We start from the raw sequence: 16,213 nt of genomic DNA on the forward strand, positions 1-16,213 counted from the left end.
ATAATGATTAGTTCATTTAATGATACATTCATTGTATGATGAGTTCATTTAATGATTAGTTCATTTGATGGGATGTGTGTAATATAACTAATTAGTGTTGATTGCATTGGAACATACAAATGATGAGTGGAAACATAATTACCACTTGATTTTGTAAACAAACTCTAATTTACATTGAGTCAATAATTAATTACATGCATATAAATTACACTAAAATAATAAATAATGTGTTTATTTATTATAGATTATGGCAACTAAGAACATAGCTAACTCAATAAGGGAAAGAAATTATATGAGGATAACTACAAAATCTGGCATCTCAAGGTACAATATGTTCTTGAGGAACAAGAAGTTCTAGATGTTGGTGCGGTTAGCACTAACGGTCTAACTTAAGTTTTGATGAATGAAAAAATAGGTTAAGTTAGTTTCGTTGTTATCTAACACTCTGACTGAGTGTGCAGGAGAAGCTCAGACAGGTCGACGGGCTGACCTGATGTTTGGCACGAAGCCCAGCTAGCTCAATGGGCCGACCGGATAGCTGACACGAAGTCTCAACGGGTCGATGGGTTGACCAGATGTCTGGTACAAAGTCCAGCTAGGTCGACGAGCTGATCGGATAGCTGGCACAAAGCCCAGACGGGTCGAAGGGCTGACCGGACGTCTGGCAAGTAAGTGAGGGTAAGTCACTGGAGGGAAGTGACTGTGAGGACGCGTTCCCGAGAAGGGAACATTAGGCGTCGATCCGACTTAGATCCATTTCGGATATCTAAGTCGAGATCGTGACTAGATTCCGGTCTCGAGGAGACGGAATCTAATTAATATTTTATTTGATAATAAACTGTGCTAACACTCTATTTTACAGGATATATATTTGCCTCGGACTAACATTTTCTTGCAGGAAGGAAACCGCTGGAAAACAAGGGTCCGAGCGCCCGGAGGTCCGGGCGCCTGAAGGGATCTGGGCGCCCGGAGGTGAATTTTATCGCCAAACGTCACTTCGTCGCGTAGAGATCCCTGGTTGGCTCGGCTACATCATATTCAGGGAGCCCAAAAGGATCTAGGCGCCCCGAACCTCCTATATAAGGAGGGTAGAGGCTGGAATCACAACAACAACGAATAAACTACTCTTCTGTGTTCCTGCAACGCTGCGAAGACTCTCCGACAAGTTTTATTTTTTTTATCTTTTTAATTATTGTCTATTTTTCATTTATAATAATTCTTGTACTTCATTTTGTAACATCCTTTCGAATTATTAGTAATTACCTAACGAAAGCACTCGACGAGTGCGGGCCTTGGAGTAGAAGTCGCTGAAGGCTCCGAACCAAGTAAATCAACTTGTGTTAGTGTTTCTCTTTCTTTTACGTTTATTCTTTTTCCACTGCGTGCTTACTCTACGCAATTTTTTAATTCGCTATTCACCCCTCCCCCTCTAGCAAAACTCATCGATTCAACAAGTGGTATCAGAGCTGGTACCGCTCTGATTTGGTTCAACCACCAATCAGACAGGGGGTGAAACTAGTTTTTTTCTTTCTTCATTTTTCAGTTTTTCATAATTTTTCAAACTTGTACTATTACCTTTTTGGAAACTTTTCTTTCGTTGCAAACAATTTGAATTGGTGCAACACTAATTCAGTTTTTAAATTATTTTTTTTTATCCCGCACTACTAATCCAAAACCAAGTCTTGGGACTTCTTGTCTATTTTGTTTACTTGTGTGCAGATTGATTATGTCTCAACTTGAAGGCTTCAGTACAGTGCGTCCTCCCCTATTCAATGGGGATGATTTTTCGTACTGGAAGAAGTGGATGGAGGTTTACCTAAAGATGAATTTCGACCAATGGTTTAGCGTCACCAGAGGCTACAAGGTGCCAGTCAACAACTCCGGAAATCCACTGGATTTGGAACAGTGGACTTCGGACATGAGAAAGAAGGCCTCTACAGACTTCAAGGCCCTAAATACACTACAATGTGGATTGACGAAGGAAGAACTGAACGGGGTAGGACCGCATCAGAACGCGAAAGAATTATGGGACAAGCTGATCGAACTTAATGAAGGAACTAGCGACACTAAGGTAACAAAACGTGACCTCCTCTTAAATAAGTCATTTAATATTAAAATGCAGGAAGGAGAAACGGCGAGTCAGCTTCACGCAAGGATCAAAGACATCCTCAATGGACTCCACGCAATAGGCCATCAAATGGAGAACCGTTATTTAATAAGGTATGCGTTAAATGTCTTTCCACGTAACACCTCGTGGGCATCCATCGTGGATGCCTACAAGATTTCAAAAAATTTATCAAAATTAAAATTAGACAAACTGTTTTGCGAATTAGAATTGCACAAGCAAACTAACGCCGGGACCGAGAAAAGTGTAGCTTTGTTTGCAGGTTCCTCCTAGGAAAGGACGAAAAACAAGCCTAAGGTTGAGGAGGAGTCTGACCAGGACTCTGAAGATGAAGAATATTTGGTGAACCTGGTAAGGAAAATGTTCACCAGGAGAAAGAAAAACTTCAGCAAGAAGGACCTGCAAAAGATCAACTCCCCAAACGAACTGAGGAACATAACCCGCTTCGAATGCAACAAGAAGGGCCACTACAAGAACAAGTGCCCGAAACTGAAGAGCGACAAGACAAAGACATCCAAAAAGAAGGCTCTCAAAGAAACTTGGGACGACTCTTCCTCAGACGAATCGGAGGCCGAAAATCAGAAGCACCAGAACCACCTCACGTTGATGGTCGTCGAAGCAGAGTCGGAGGACGAATCGGAAGACTGGTCCGAACCCGAATCGAGCCACGAGTCCATACTCATTTCTGAAGGTCCCGACGAGGTAAACTTTAATTTGAATAGAAAATTCTTTAAAATTATTGCATGTCTAAATAGTAAATTAATTATATTAGAAAAAGAAAACAAATTGCTCCTTGACGAGAATCAAAATCTCAAGGAACAAATCAAAAATCCAAATCCAACTCAAGACCTTACAATTGAGGAGGAAAATTTATCACTAAAAATAGAAATTAATAAATTAAAAGATCTCTTAGAAAAATTTACAATAAAATATAAGAATTTAGATCTAATTTTAAATAATCAAAAAGCAATCTACAACAAAACCGGACTTGGCTACAAGTCAAGTTCAAATAAAACATTTAAATCGTTAATAACCCAACACAAACAATCAAGGAAAACTTGGGTTCCGAAAGCGTGCTTAACCACGCAAGTAGGACTTAACCAATACTACATACCCAAAGAAAAAATATATTATGTAAAATCAAATAAATCAAATCAAAAACCAAAATACAAACCTAACCAACAAATTCAAAATCTAAATATTTTAAACCCCACCAAAACTTAGAATATCATCAAGTCAATTATAACTATAAAAAGAACAGACATAAACAAAAAACTAAAATTCAAAAATAAAGGCCAATAATTCAGGGGGAGGCTCCAGAATAGCTGGCATCTCCGAAACTAACCTACCCGACAAGGTAACCGAAACTAACCTACCCGGCAGGGTAATTAGGACTAGTTAGAAAAGGACCAAGTTTAACTTGACCTATGGTACTGGTGAAATTTTGGATGATAGTACGTTAGGGAAACTTAGTCTATGCATGTCTAGGAAGATATGGCTTCTACCTGGTGCATTTGGCTAAGTGGAACTAACCGAAGCTGTCATTTATGGATCCTAATCAGTTAGACAAAGGTTTTGTATTAAGTTCAGTGGATAGGACTATTTGGAAAACCTCGAAGACATGGTTACTCTAATGATGTCCAAGTGACTCACCATAGCCCAGAAGTTTATCCCAAGAATGCCTATTTGCTGAGCCCAAAGCTAAATCTGAATCTAACACATAGTTAAACCAAACCCTAAAACTGAACCTAACTCATCTCATAAAATTATAGAATTTCCTGATTGAAAATTTAGATCGGGTGAGATGACTAAGGACTAAACATAAAATTAAAATTAAATTAAATTAAATTAAATTAAAATTAAATTAAATTAAAATTAAATTAAATTAAATTAAACTAAACTAAAATTAAATTAAATTAAAATTAAAATAAATTAAATTAAAATTAAAATTAAAATTAAATTAAAATTAAAATTAAATAAAAATTCATTTAAAAAAAACTTTAAAAATCATTTCAAAAATTACATAAATAATAATAATAATAATGAAAATGATTATTTTACTATTATTCTTACCTAATCAAAATTAGAATCAAAACATAGACTAACCCTCAATTCCTACCTATTGTAGGAATAAGTGGATCTTGAACAATGGTTACTCCAAACATATGACTGGAGATCACACCAAATTTACTCAACTTACCTATAAAAGTTTAGGAACAGTTGCCTTTGGAAACAATGACAAACTCAAGGTAATTGGTATAGGTAATATTGAGCTTAAAATTGACTTCATTATTATAAATATTTTACTTGTTGAAAATTTCAAGTATAATCTCCTAAGTATCAGTCAATTGTGTGACACTCGGTATAAAGTTAGGTTCTATCTTCAGAATACTTAATCAAACACCTAGATAATCCTACGATAAGTCTAAAAGGGTTTAGAAAAGATAACATCTATGCTATTAACTTAACCACTTCTTTAGTTAAGTGTTATTTAACACAAAAAGAAGAAACTTGGTTATGGCATAGAAGAATGTCACACACTAATTTCAGAAATATAAGTAAATTAAATGGATTAGTTAGAGGTTTACCAAAATTACCGAACTTAGACTCAACAATATGTAATGCTTGTCAACAAGGTAAACAAACAAAGTCTACTCACAAACCAACTAATCAAACTCAAACTAATTCAATTCTAGAACTTCTACACCTAGACTTATTTGACTCTCATGGGGTCAAATCAATAAATGACAGTTTATATTGCCTAGTAATAATAGACGACTATTCTAGGTTCACTTGGGTAAAATTCTTAAAAAATAAGGATGAAACTTTTGAAATCTTTACAAACTTTTGCAAACAAGTTGAAAATGAAAAAGACCTTAAAATTAAAAGAATTAGGAGTGACAATGGGGGAGAATTTAAAAATCATAACTTTAATAAATTTTATCTTGAAAATGGATATCATCATGAATTCTCGTGTCCTAAAACACCCCAACAAAATGGAATAGTATAAAGAAAAAATAGAATTTTACTTGAAGCCTCTAGAACTATGTTGAATGAATATAATTTACCCAAGTACTTTTGGGCAGAAGTTGTCAGTACAGCCTACTATGTGCAAAATAGAACAACACTAAATAAAACACACAACAAAACCTTTTTCAAAATATATTATAATAAGCAACCCAATATAAAATATTTTAAAGTATTTGGGTGTCCAACCTTTATTTTAAACACAAGAGAACACTTAGGAAAATTCACCTCTAAAGTGGAAGATGGAATCTTTGTAGGATACTCCCTGAACAGTAGGGGATACAGAATATATAATAAGGTTACATTAAGAATTGAAGAAACCACTAATGTAAAATTTGAGGAATCCAAACAAAACCTAGAATAACCCCAACTTCAACCAATCGAATTCATTCAAGAAAATAATAATCAAGAAGGAACCAATGGTCATGAAGAAGAAGAAATAGCACTAGAGAATCAACCTCCTAGAACCATAAGAGTCAACCCTAATCATCCAATTGATAAGATAATTGGTTATCCAGACTTGAGGGTTCAGACTTGGTCATTTTTTAGAAACCTAAGCCAAATTTCTCTGATTTCAAAAATTGAACCTAAAACTATAGCTAAATCATTACTTGACCCAGACTGGGTCATAGCTATACAAGAAGAATTAACTCAATTTGAACATAATGAAGTGTGAGACTTAGTACCACTGCCCAAAAATAAGAAAATAATAGAAACAAAATGAGTATTTAGAAATAAATTAAGCGAAACTGGGGAAATTACCAGGAATAAAGTAGGCTAGTCGCTAAGGGGTTTAGTCAAGTTGAAGGACTTGACTATGACGAAACTTATGTCCCAGTAGCTAGATTAGAGTCCATTAGAATGTTACTCAGTTATGCATCCCATAAAGGGTTCAGACTGTATCAAATGGACGTCAAATCTGCATTTCTAAATGGCTTGATCAAAGAGGAAGTCTATGTAGGCCAACCACCTGGGTTTGAATGTCTAGAGCACCCTGACTATGTCTTTAAATTAAATAAAGTCTTATACGGACTTAAGCAAGCACCCAGGGCTTGGTATGAAAGGTTAACATCTTACCTAATATCCAAAGGGTTTAACCATGGTCAAATTGACCCAACCCTATTGGTTAAATTAATATAAGAGGGCATATTTATAGCTCAAATCTATGTAGATAATATAATTTTTGGGTCAACTAATTCAGAATTTTTAGAAGAATTCACAAATTTAATGGAACAAAAATTTGGAATGAGTCTGGTAGGAAAATTAACTTACTTTTTAGGATTGCAAATCAAACAAACAAATGAGAGAAATTATATTTATCAACAAAAATATACCAAAGAATTGCTTAAAAAATTTGGAATGAAAAATACCAAAGAAATAAAAACACCCATAGTAGTTAACATTATTCTAGATGACGACCCAAATGGAAAACCAATTGACCTAAAATACTATAGGAGTGACACAGGTAGCCTACTGTACTTAACTGCAAGTCGACCCGATATTTTATTTGCAGTGAGTATGTGTGCTAGATACCAAACATGTGCTAAAGAATCTCATTTGACTCAAGTCAAAAGAATCTTTAGATACCTTAAAGGAACAACAAATGTAGGAATTTGGTATCCTAGAACTAATAATTTTGAATTCATAGGGCACTCTGACTCAGATTATGCTGGATGCAAATTAGACCGCAAGAGCACAAGTGGTGGATGTCAACTATTAGGTTTATCACTTATCAGCTGGTTTAGTAGAAAGCAACACTGTGTTGCTCTGTCTACAACTGAGTCAGAATATATAGCCATAGGAGAATGTGTTGCCCAACTATTATGGATGATGCACACTTTTAACTTAAACATTACAAATGTAAAAGTATTAATTAACAATATTAGCTCAATTAATTTAACAAAAAATACTGTGCATCATTCCAGAACTAAACACATTGAAATTAGGCACCACTTTATCAGGGATCATGTCACTAAAGGAGGTATTGAACTCAAATACATTGGGTCCAAATCTAATTTAGCTGACATATTTACCAAACCTCACCTTGAAAGTGAGTTTAGTAATCTACGCAGAAAATTAGGGATGTGTTTGATAGACTAGGATACTAAAATTGTAAAAAACTGTTTTCAAAAATAATATTTTCAAATTCTAGGATAAAACCTTTTTTTTTAAATCTTCCATTTCTAGAATTTTAAATCAATGTTAGCCTTAGACTAGAATAATTCCCTAGAAAGCATGTACCCCTAGGGCTAGTACTTGAGCATCTCACCAACACCCTAGAATTTCCTTGTTTGTGATTGTCGAACATAGAAAGGGGTGAGATGCATAGGCAAATTGTCTGGACTTAAGATGCTTATTTCAGTGCATCGATATAAGTCTGAGCGTTAAATACCAAATAGACATTAATCAGGTTAAGTCATTCAGTTTAGTCAAACACTAACTGATTACAATTAGACTTAACTTGACTAATCAAGTGAAAGCTGCTATCCTCTAATAGTCAGTAAGTAGCTAACTGGTTAGACACATTTTGTAATGTCAGGTTCAGGGGGAGGATTAATTGTCTTTATATCTATTTTAAAATTAATTTATGAAGAATATATCTTTTTAAATCAATTTAACACTAACTAAGTGTTTTAAAAAAAATTTTGGATTTTTTTTTCAAACTTAGTTTTGAAAGTTAAACTTACTTAAGTTACTTGTTTAAACTTAGGTTTGAAAATTATTTTATTTTCAAATTTTAAACTTTTTAAATTTAATTTTGAAAATTATACTTTCTAAACTTAGTTTTGAAATTTAGACCTTCCAAACTTAGTTTTAAAGAGTTGGTTTAGAAAAATAAACTTTATTCAGGCTTATAAATTGGACTCCTCATTTTGAAAATTATATTCTACTTGGATTTAAAAATATATCTTTGGAGATTTATTTTAAAATTGGAAGTTACAAACTTAGGTTTGAAAACAAAATTCACTTAATTGGATTTAGTTTTAATTTGAAAATTGGACTTATCTCTATTATCTCTTTTTAAAAATTGGTGTATTTGAAAATTATGTTAACTATTTTCAAGTCATCTTTTTAAAGTTAACTATATTTTTTTTTTGAAAAACACATCTTCTAGCTTAAAGTCCCCCAAAATAATCTGACTTACATTTCTAGACTTTTGCTAAATTTCCATGCATTTTTAATTATAATTTGTTCTATGTTATTTTTTGATGAATGCCAAAGGGGGAGGGTTAGGTGGTTTAAGTTAGTTAAACAACCAACAAAAATAACAAAATTTAAAAGCTAACTTAACAACCTTATGCTTGTTTTCTTGCATATTTTTCACTAACTTAACCAGGTTGTCATTGCATCAAAAAAGGGAGATTGTTGGTGTGGTTAGCACTAACAGTCTAACTCAAGTTTTGATGAATGACAAAATATGTTAAGTTAGTTTCGTTGTTATCTAACACTCTGACCAAGTGTGTAGGAGAAGCCCAGACAGGTCGACGGGCTGACCTGATGTCTGGGTTGAATCCCAGCTAGGTCGACGGGTCGACCTGATAGTTGGCACAAAGTCCAAACGGGTCGATGGGTTGACCGGACATTTGACACGAAGTCCAGTTAAGTTGGCGGGCTGACCGGATAGCTGGCACGAAGCTCAGACGGGTCGAAGGACTGACCGAACATTTGGCAAGTAAGTGCGGGTAAGTCACTGGAGGAGAGTGACTGTGAGGACGCGTTCTCGGGAAGGGAACATTGGCGTCGATCCGACTTAGATCCATTTCGGATATCTAAGTCGAGATCATGACTACATTCCGATCTCGAGGAGACGAAATCTAATTAATATTTTATTTGATGATAAACTGTGCTAACACTCTATTTTGAAGGATATATATTTACCTCGGACTAACGTTTTCTTGCAGAAAGGAAATCGCTGGAAAACAAGGGTCTGGGCGCCCGAAAGGGATCCGAGCGCCCGGAGGTGAATTTTATCCCCAAACGTCACTTCACTTCGTGGAGATCCCTAGTTAGCTCGGCTACGTTATATTCAGGGCACCCGAAAGGATCGAGGCTCCCCGAACCTCCTATATAAGGAGGGTAGAAGCTGGAGTCACAACAACAACGAACAAACTGCTCTTCTGTGTTCCTGCAACGCTGCGAAGACTCTCCGATAATTTTTATTTTTTTGTCTTTTTAATTATTGTCAGTTTTTCATTTATAATAATTCCTGTACTTCATTTTGTAACATTCTTTCGAATTATTAGTGATTTCCCAACGAAAGCACTCGATGAGTGCGGACCTTGGAGTAGGAGTCGTCAAAGGCTCCGAACCAAGTAAATCAACTTGTGTTAGCGTTGCTTTTTCTTTTTCATTTATTCTTTTTCTGCTGCGTGCTTACTCTACGAAATTTTTTAATTCGCTATTCACCCCCCCCCCCCTCTAGCGAAACTCATCGATCCAACACTAGAGACTGTAAATTAGTTCATGGAAGAACCGGTTGATGGTTCAACAACACATAATAGACGTGACCTGGATGCCTATAAGGCATGGAAAAGTAAGGACTCCACTGCTAGGGAATATTGATTAGTTCAATGGTGCATGACCTGGTATTTGAGTATGAGTCATTACCATAAGCTCATGCTATCTAGGTAGCCCTTAGAGAGAAGTACAGGGGAATAAGTCTATGTAAGCTTCATTGGCTGACAATTAAGCTTAACAGCTATAAAAAGTGCTCGAATATTACCATGGCCCAACATCTAAGGAAAATGACAAATATGATTCGGGACTTAAACGCTGCCGTCATGAGTTGACCAATAAACAACAGGTTCAGAAAGTCATCCGCTCCCTTCCTTATTCTTGGGAAATGATGAAACAGAATCTGATTCAGAGTGAAAGCATCAAGACTTTTACTAATGTCTCACAGCATGTTGAACTGGAGGCGGAGAGAATAGAATCTGCAAGGATTTCTGGCCAAGCTTTTGTAGCTGAAGGTTTTAGTTCCAAGAATAAGAAAAGATGGTTTAAGAAAGGAAAGGGAAAAGGAAAAGAAGCTAGTGTTGTTGCTAGGCAAAACCAAATTAAGAAAAAAGGAAAGAAATATAGACAAAAACCTAAGAGCAAGCTGGCTTGCTATAACTGTGGCAAAAAGGGGCATTTTGGCTCGTGATTGCACTGAGTCAAAAAAGGTAATCCATCTTCATCTTATTTCCATGAGCATTATGTTGCAAGTTTAGCATTGTTAGCTAATTCTTATTCTTTGTGGATTATAGATTCAGGAGAGACAAACCATATAGCACATGATCGAACTATATATGTGGAGTACCGTCGGGTACCAGTTGACAACAAATAAATATATGTGGGAAACAATACAAGGATTGAAGTAAAAAATGTTGGCACTTGCAAACTAAATCTATGTGGTGGGCGTACCTTGTTTCTTCATGATATCCTCTACACTCCTGAGATTCGATGGAATCTAGTTTCCATTGCTTGTCTTCTTAATTTAGGTTATTGTATAAACTTTTATAGTCATTGTGTAGAATTTTACATTAACTCTGTGTTAATTGGGAATGGTTATGTAAATACCCTGTGGTAGTTTTGATATAATCAACTGAGTCAAGTTAGGTCCTGTTATCTTTTGATGCATTATGTCTAAGTGTGCAGAAACTTAGGAGCACAAAAAGTAGAGCAAAAGACACAGCTAGCAAGAAGGACAGCACGGGAGATAATCGACAGGCTTAGTGCGTTCGAGGGATGAGGCGCTGCGAAAGAGTACGTGGTGAACGAGAAAGAAGCGCATGACGTTTCTGAGGAACGAGAAGCCGAAGCGGAATTTTGCTCGAGAAGGCTGGAAAATGGATTTGGGTAAGCCCTACTCCGGATGGTCGAAATCACCCAAGCGAGCCGAGCCAGAGCGGAAGACCCGGACATAAAGTCAACATAGAGTTGACTTTCTGTTCTAGACGTCCAGAGGTACTCCGGGCGCTCGGACCAATCTGGTCCAGCTGAGGCACCTCGTCAAGGTGCCCTTGCTCGAAGGCGGTTTAGGCGTCCGGAGCTGTTCCAGGTACCCGAACCAGATAAGATTTTATCTTTCAACCTTTGCGTAGCCATTGCGACATGGATAAATTTTTATCCACACCTAAGCACCCGAAGCTCTTCCAAGCACCTGGACCATGCCACATTAGCAACGGTCAGTTTTGACCAGTGGGCTATAAATAAAGTCTTGGTCTTCTCCTTTCAAAATAACACACTCTGTACTTTAATTCTAGTTATGTTTTTAGTTTACGAGCTTAATTTCCGTGTATGAGGCTTCTCCGCCTCCGACGTTCTGTTCGAGAAGGAGATCTTGATAGTGAGCTTACATTCCTTGGAGTAACAATCCTCTAATTGTCAACCAAGTAAAAAATTCATTTGTCTCGTATTTGTTTTATTGCTTTATATTTTATTTAAGTGTGTAATTGATAAAGCTCGATCTAGTTGAGAAAGGTCTTTCTTATTTTATTTTGTGTAGGGCAATTCACCCCCTCTTGCCGGTCGTAAAAGACCAACAGGTTATATAACAAATAGTTTCATGATTCTTGATGTAGAATCAAATAATAATTATGGAAATGATGGTTATTATTCAAACATTGCTCTTACTAGTGATGCTAATATTAATGATGAAGTTTAGCATGCTAGACAGGGACATAGAGGATAAGAACAAATGAATAGATTAGCTATATAGGGCCTATTAGGTGCTCATGCTAAGATTAACTTATCTATATGTGAGCATTATCTTGCTAGAAAAGCAACTAAAAAATCATTTGACAAGGCTATTAGGGATGAATCATCATTGTAATTAATTCATTTGGATATTTGTGATCCAATAAATGTAAAGGCTAAAATGAGAGTTTGAATTTCATTACATTTATTGATGACTTCACACGTTTTGGTCATGTGCATTTGATTTCTCACAAATCTAAAGCATTAGATTACTTCAATCATTACTTGAATGAAATTGAGAATCAATTGAAACGTAAAGTTAAAACCTTGCACACTGACGGTAGAGGTGAATCTTTCTTTGATCAATTCAAGATAATGTGTAATGATAAAGGGATTATTATACAGCTAACTATCCATAGAACTCTATAGTAAAATGGGGTAGCTGAAAGAAGAAATAGGATTCTTCTTGAAATGGTTAGATCTATGATGGCGCGGGCTAATTTGCCGATCTACTATTGGGGAGATGCATTATTAGTTGCAGCCTATATACTTAACAAAGTGTCTTCAAAGTCAGTTCCATTTACCTTATATAAACGTTGGACGGGCAAAAAATTAAATTTGAATAATCTGATACCTTGGGGGTCAGCTACCTATGTTCATAATAATACTCATGAATATGAAAATTAGGATCCAAAGGTAAGAAGTGTATCTTTATAAGATATTTTAAGACTTCTAAGGGTTATGTCTTCATTAGTGAACGACAAGATGGAATCATCTCTGAAATAGAATCAAGATATGCTACTTTTCTCGAAACTGAGTTCCCAACATGAGGTGAAGTTAATAAGATAATTCCTCTATTTGCGATAGAGGAGGAGAATAATGTTCCTTTATTAACAAATCAGGTATCACGAGAGATGTCTAAATCTAGTTAACTGAGTGGAAGTGATTTACCACTAAATGAGTTAGTTTCTCAACAATCTAACCTACGAAGAAGTAGTCGTTAGATTATTCCTCGGAGAATGTTTGATATTTGGAATGAGATATTGATAATTCTCCCAGTTGAAGATGAGGAACCTTGAACAGTTGAGGAAGCTTTGAGATGCTTAGTTAGAAAAGAATGGAAAATTACAATGAATGAGGAAATGGAGTCAATGAAAAATAATCAAGTTTAGGATTTAGTCGGTATTCCTTCGGGTCGAAGGGCTATTGGGAATAAGTGAATTTTCAAAATTAAGAGGAAAGCTGATGGATCGATTAATCGATACAAAGCTTATTTAGTTGCAAAACGATATATCCAAATGGAGGGTATTAATTTTGAAAAGACATTCTCCCCAGTTGTGAAGTTTGTGTCAATACGTGTCATCATAACTATAATAGCACAATTTGACATGGAATTACATCAGATGGATGTAAAAATGGCTTTCCTTAATGGTAATCTTGACGAGAAAATCTATATGGCACAACCAGAATGTTATATTACTGAAGGCCAAAAGAATATATTATGTAGACTTAAGATATAGACTAAAGCAAGCGTCAAGACAATGAAACATAAGATTTAATGAAGTCATTTTGTCTTATGATTTCGAAATGATCAATGAGGATCATTGTATTTACCTAAGAAAGGAAAAAAGGAATGGTTGTCATCTTATTATTATATACCCCCCCCCCCCCCCCCATGTGGCCGACAAGAGGAGAGGGGTGAATTACCTATAAATTAAAAATGGAAAAACCTTTCTTTATCTTTCAACATAGATTAGCAGCATGATAACAATTATAATAACAATAATTGAACAACCAATAAAATAAAGAATAGGTGAAAGGACAAAGGTTTACTTGGTTACAACCTAGATGGTTGTTAATCCAAGGTGTTGAAAAAAGCACTAGTAAATCTCCTTCATTAAAGGCGGAGAAGCCTTTTATACACTTTGAACGCTCAGAAAGTTGCTAGGAAACGAATACCAAAATTATTGAATATTTCCTAGCTCCATGGCCTTTTTATAGCTCTTAAAAAAATCCTATCCATAGCTTGATGGCGCCTCCAAAGAGGTTCAAGACGTCTTCCATCAAATAAACTTTATTTGCTGAGGATAAAGCTTATTCGTGGCTAATAACTATCAGAAGGCACCTTCAAAGGCTGGAAGGCGCCTTCGTATTATTCATCGAAGGTGCTTTCTAGCCATGGAAGGCGCCTTCCACAAAGAAGCATGGGGGTACCTTCAACTCTGTTGAAGGCACCTCTAGCAGCTCTTACAGCACACCCTTTGCTCTTTTACTGCTCTGATCATCTAGGTGATTTCATCCATCCAGAATTGGGCTCACCTGTACCCATCTTCCGACCTTCTCCTCGAGTAAGTTTCCTCCCCGGCTTCTCGCCCCTTGAATGTCATGCATGTTCTTCTCGTCCACCGGTGTACTCTTCCACAACACCTAGTCTCTCGAATGCACAGAGCTCGTCGACTCTCCCTCGTATCATCCTTCTTGCTAGCTGCATTTTTGCTCAACTTCTTGTGTTCCTAAGCTCCTACACACTTAGACACAAGGATCAAATAGAGCATGACCTAACTGAATTTGGTTGACCACAAAAAACTACCCCGGGTTCTAACATGAGAGAAGTTGAGTACATCTTAGGAGTAAAGATAATTAAAGATCGAATGAAAAAACTTTTGAGTTTGTCTCAAGAGGCTTATATCATTAAGATGCTACCACACTTTAATATGTCAGATTGTAATATTGAACAAACACCTGCAGTGAGAGGTACTGTTCTGAGAAAAAATATGTATCCTAAGACTCCTGAAGAAATAGCCAAAATGGAAAATTTTCATATGTATATGCTATTGGTAGTTTAATGTACACTATGTTGTGTACTCATCCTGATATAAGCTATGATGTTGGCTTAGTTAGTCGTTTCCATTCAAACACAGGATCGAGATACTAGAAAGCGGTGAAGAGGATATTTAGATATCTCAAAGGAACAGTGAATTATTGTCTCTATTTCCAAGGATCAAATATGACCTTGAGTTGCTATACAGATGCAAATTAGGCGAGGAACTTTAATGACAGAAAATCTACATTTGGCTATACCTTCTTGCTTAATAGTGGCGTCATCTCATGGAATAGCAAGAAACATACTTGTGTAGCGTTGTCGATAATGAAAGCTGAGTATGTGGCTTGTGCAACGGCTGTGTAAGAAGCTATTTGGTTGAGAAGGTTCTTTAAGCATCTGAAGATTGCTGAGGACAGTGGGAGTCATGTTACAGTGTACTATGATAGTTAAGCTACTATAGCTTTTTCAAAAGATCCCAAATATCACAACAAAGACAAGCATATAGAAATTAAGTATAATTTTTTAAGGGATATTGTTGAAAAAAAAAAGATAGTTCTTGAGTACATCCCTACACATTATATGCTTGTAGATCCTTTTACTAAGCCTAAAACTAAAGAATCATTTCAACGACATGTGAAGTCTTTGGGACTTCGAAGAATGTAACATATTGTAAAGATAATTAGATATATGAAAATGTCATGATCTAGTCACTGTATAAATCTTTGTTATATTTGTATAATGCTCATATGGACAATCATCCCTATTTGTTAAGTATAAATAGAGATAAGACCGTTATTTATAGGACAACTTATGTAGTTGTGAATAGAGACATGTCCATAAGTTAAGGTATTCTTGATAATTGTGTCAAAATGAGATTATTTATATAGTGATCAGAGTAAATGTACCCACCATTTACTAAATTTGCTTAAAACCATATTGGAATTCATATGTTGAATTCAGGATTAGACATTAGGTATGTTTAGATCAAAATTTATACGATGTTCAATTTAGAGAAAAACATGCTCTCGTTTTAGTAAAGAGAATAACATGTGATTCATACCACGTGTTATGACGACATTAAGGGTAGTAGAAGAATAGATCTCTGCTTCTCTACTATATGAGATGCTTGAGATTATAAGTTAATCTCAATCTTATCCTAAGTAACTATTTAGCTATCTACTTGAAGTTCAGATCAGTGACTGTTGTTTTAGCATGTTTTCTATTGGCTATGGATGATTTAGTCTATAGAGTATAACTAGGAATGCAATTGATTAAAATGAATAGATTCTAGCTAAAAAGGAAAATTAAGATTGGTTTACATCTTTGACATTTATTCACTGGCACTAGTTACATTTTTATTCAGTATATAAAATGTAATTGTGAATGATTATATTGAATTGGAAATGTTGAATATGGTCTCGACATAATAGTCATTATGATGGATTAAAGATGTTCATAATGATATAAATGATTTAATCTGGGGTAAATGTAAATTATTGATGTTTCTGAATTATTTTATAGAAAAAAAAAAGATAGATCCGCTACCTTAGCGACCC

Source organism: Zingiber officinale, chromosome 6B, assembly GCF_018446385.1.
Source record: "Zingiber officinale cultivar Zhangliang chromosome 6B, Zo_v1.1, whole genome shotgun sequence".
In the NCBI taxonomy this organism is placed as follows: Eukaryota; Viridiplantae; Streptophyta; class Magnoliopsida; order Zingiberales; family Zingiberaceae; genus Zingiber; species Zingiber officinale.